Genomic DNA, 4,162 nt, shown 5'->3' with positions numbered 1-4,162 from the left:
TTTTTATATTGGAGAATTGAGTCCACTGATGTTCTGAGGCAAATATTGTGAGGAACTGATGAACTGTGCCTGTTAGATCCTTTGATTTTGATGTTGGCTGTGGTAGCAAGTTTGTGTGCTTGGTTGCTTTTTGTTTTACTGTAATGAGGTTAATTATGTCCTGTGTTTTCTTGAAAGTAGCTAGTTTTCTTGGGTTGTATTTTCCCTTCTACTGTCTTCTGTAATGCTGGATTTCTGTGTAGGTGTTGTTGAAATTTGTTTTGGCATTGAACATCTTGTTTTCTCTGTCTGTGATGATGGAGAGTTTTGCTTGCTATAGTAGCCTGGGCTGACATCTATGTTTTCTTAGGGTTTGCATGATATTCATCCAGGCCCTTCTGGCTTTCATACTTTCTGTGAGAAGTCAGGTGTGATTCTGATGGGTTTGCCATTATATATTATTTGGGCTTTTTCCCTTGCAGCTTTTAGTATTTTTTTCTTTGTTTTGTCTGTTTACTGTTTTGATTATTATGTGGCAGGAAGATTTTTCTGGACCAATTTATTGGGTGTTCTGTATACCTCTTGTATTCTTATTGGCCTCTCCTTTTACGTTGGAGACATTTTTCTTCAATGGTTTTATTGAAAATATTTTCTGGGCCTTGGAGGAGGGAATTTTCTTTTTCTTATATACTTATTATTCTTTGATTTTGTCTTTTTATGTTGTCTTGAATTTCTTGTAAGGTCCTTGTCAGGATTTTTTGTAATTATCATGTTCTTTGACAGATACATCAATTTCTTCCATTGTATCTTCCACACCTGAGATTCTTTCTTTCATCTCTTGTAGTATATTGGCTATGCTTTTTTTCTCTAAATTCTTTCCTCCACAATTTCATCAATTTGTGTTTTCTTTAATTTATTAAAAAAAATACCTAACTCTACATGAATTTGCATGTCATGCTTTAGCGTGGGCCATGCTAATCTTCTCTGTATTGTTCCAATTTTAGCATATTTGCTGCCAAAGAAAGCAACACATATTTCTTTCAAGTGGTCATTAATAAATTCACTTGTCCCTGACTTGTGAGTTTCATATTATCAGAGATTCAATCATTAATTGGTAAATGCACGCACTTGTCCTCAGTCAGTGAATTATTATTATTATTTTGTGTGTGTGTGTGTGTGTGTGTGTGTGTGTGTGTGTGTGTGAAAATGCTCCCTGGCCAAGGCAAATCTTTGAACAAAAAACATTTAATTAGGACATTGCTTGTATTTTTAAAGAGGCCATCCATGATATCATCTCAGCAAACAATCATCTTGTTGTAGTCCTCCACCAAACCTGAGAGCTTTTCATAATGAACCACAAGTGGCAGGCGGAGAGAGGAAGAGTGTAAGAGACAGAAAGGGAGGGTTAGAGAGACAGATTCAGAAATAGAGATAATGAGACCAACATAAACAATTATATAAAATGACAGAGACTAAGAGACAGACATTCCATTCTATCTGGTCACTTTCATTGGCATATCAACCTCAAAGCTCACCCTCCTATAATATAAATCCAAAAGGAATTATACCTTTTTATTATTTTTATTTTAGTTTTTATAAATTATACTTTATTCACTTTATTTCCCCTCATAAAACCTCATCTGTTCCCAATCCCACCTTCCCTCTCCCTTCTCCATGCATGCCCCTCCCCAAGTCCACTTATAGGGGAAGACTTCCTCTCCTTCCTTCTGATCCTTGTCTATTAGATCTCATCAGGAGTGGCTACATTCTATTTCTCTGTGGCCTGGTAAGGCTGCTCCCCCATCAGGGTGAGAAGATCAATAAGGAGGCCAATCAGTTCATGTCAAGGGAATCCCTATTCCCATTACTATGGAACCCAAATGGACACTGAGTTGCCATGGGCTACATTTGTGCAGAGGTTCTAGGTTATCATCATGCACGGTACTTGGTTGGAGTATGAGTCTCAGGAAAGACATTTGTGCTCATATTTTTATGGTCCTGTTTCTGTCCTTGTGGAGCCCCTGTCCTCTCCAGATCTTACTATTTCCCACTTCTTTCATTAGAGTCCATGCACTCTGTCTAACAGTTGGCCTTAAGTATCAGCATCTGCTTTGATTGTCTGCAGGGCAGAGCCTTTCAGAGTCCCTTTGTGCTAGGTTCCTAACTAGTTCCCTGTTTTCTGCTTCTTCTGTTGTCCATCATCTTTGCCTTTTGGGATGCCATTAGATAATTTTAGCCAGTCCTCCCTCTTGATTAGTTTCTGTAGGTATACATATTTTAGTAGGTTTATCTTATATTATATGTCTATTTGAGTGAATATATAATGTGTGTGTCATTTTGTTTCTGTAATAGCTCACTCAGGGTGATCCTTACCAGTTCCCACCATTTCTCTGAAAATTTCATGATTTCTTATTAAAATTTATTTATTCATTATTTATTACAATTTGTTCACTTTTTCCATTATTTTATTATTTTTTTAAAAATTATACTTTATTTACTTTGTATCCCCCCCCTAGTTCCCTCCCTCCACCCCTCCCAATCCCTACCTGTTTCCCCCTTCTCTACACATTCCACTCCCAAGTCCACTGGTAGGGTAGGGTTTCTTTTTCTTCCTTCTGATCCTAGTCTGTTAGGTCCTTGTTTTTATTGGGGGGGGTGGGCCTGGGAGCAGAAGAGACAGGGGGCAGCACAGGAGATACAATGTGAACAAATCATAATAATTAAATACATTAAGAATGGTGATCAATGTGATGAGGTATAGAGCTCTTCAGGCCTGATGTCTTCTCCTTGGTGGTGGTACCAGGGTGTGGCAAGGCTGAACTCAGTTTTCTTTAAAGGACTTGGCGCTGAAACTCTGATCATGTGTCAATGATTAGATGAACAAAACATCCTTCAATTATTGTATTTTAAAGAAAAAATATAGAGTGGCACAATGGGTAAGAATTTGAACCTGTGAGTAATAGAAAAGGAGTGTATATATATTATGTTAACTTCCCATATAAGCAATATAAATAATATGTTGACAACTTTTACAATGACTTATATAATTGAGAAAAGATTCTGCTAAAGAAGGGCAGTGTTTGACTGTATAAGTTATGCTTTCCAGGAACTTATTATGTAGTAAAGTATTCTAGCCATGGTTACCCAGCTCCCTCAGACCCTATGAGCTCAGGAGGCACATCTGAGCAGGCAGTCCTGGTACTAACACTATGTTTAGACAGTTTGTCTGGAGGAACACAGCTGCTTCTGTGTCCTAGGCATATAACAGGGACACATTTCACTGTCCTGGAGGCCCAATTTTAAATGTAAACACCAGGACCAGGACTACTGAGTAGGACATAGCTGCCCATTTATCCAGGTCAGCCAAGGCAACCCTGCTCATAGAGGTTTGGCAATGCTAGTGTGGAATAGAACTAGCTGTCAAATAGTTTATTCCCATCATTTCTTCTTTTTTCTCCTTTTTCACTCACCGATTTTCACTTTTTCAATGAAACCAGTCCCAGAAATTTTCTGTATTCTGAAGGAGTCTGGTAAATGGAATTCTGCCTCCTGGTCTTGGCAGATGTGGGTTTGTCTGAGTTCTATGTCTCAGAGACTTTTTTTTTTTGGTGGTCTCTGCAAACGAGAAGGTCTGAGTCTGAGAAGTAGATAGCAAGCTCCCTGCAACCTTGGGAACCAGACTGCAAACTTTTGTAATCTTCAGTGAATTCCTCAATGCCTTGTCACTTGGAACAGATGTTTTGTTACTGTTAAAAACAATTTTGCTTGTACCCTTTGCTTTATAAGTGTTGTTTGCTAACTCAGTAAACTGAGACTTGATCAGGAATCTGTCTTGTCTCCATTCTTCATGTCTCTGTCCCCCCATTTACACTCCTTTTTTCAGGTGTACCCTTTTCTGTTGGTATAATGTTCTTTTGAAATGTATACCCCTTACTCTTGTTCATTCAAATGCTGAATTCTCCCCCCTCCCTCCACTCTCTGATTTCAATACAGATATGGCATTGTGATAAACAAGCCAAAATAAAACAACTAGCAACAATGAAATGCAAAGTAACGATCCAGAGGACAGGAAAGAGGGGTGGAACCAAGGGGCAAGAAATGAGTGGGAGAAAAGGGTAAGAGAACTTGGAGAGAGAGCTGGAAGACAAATCTTGGAACTACGTGGAGATGGACTGGACATAAT

The 4,162-nt window shown here is 38.5% G+C and overlaps 1 non-coding gene across 1 annotated transcript; it reads right to left on the bottom strand.

Annotated features, from left to right (window-relative positions):
• Nucleotides 1-900: 900 nt before the first annotated feature.
• LOC132651826 (U6 spliceosomal RNA) lies at nucleotides 901-1,007 on the bottom strand. Its single transcript, XR_009589386.1, has one exon. It is a non-coding gene; the product is annotated as a U6 spliceosomal RNA (small nuclear RNA).
• Between the last annotated feature and the right edge of the window lie 3,155 nt (nucleotides 1,008-4,162).

This window comes from Meriones unguiculatus (assembly GCF_030254825.1).
Source record: "Meriones unguiculatus strain TT.TT164.6M chromosome Y unlocalized genomic scaffold, Bangor_MerUng_6.1 ChrY_unordered_Scaffold_25, whole genome shotgun sequence".
Taxonomy (NCBI): domain Eukaryota; kingdom Metazoa; phylum Chordata; class Mammalia; order Rodentia; family Muridae; genus Meriones; species Meriones unguiculatus.
The sequence above is the reverse complement of the archived record's forward strand: the minus strand, read 5'-3'. Positions and strand labels throughout refer to the sequence as shown.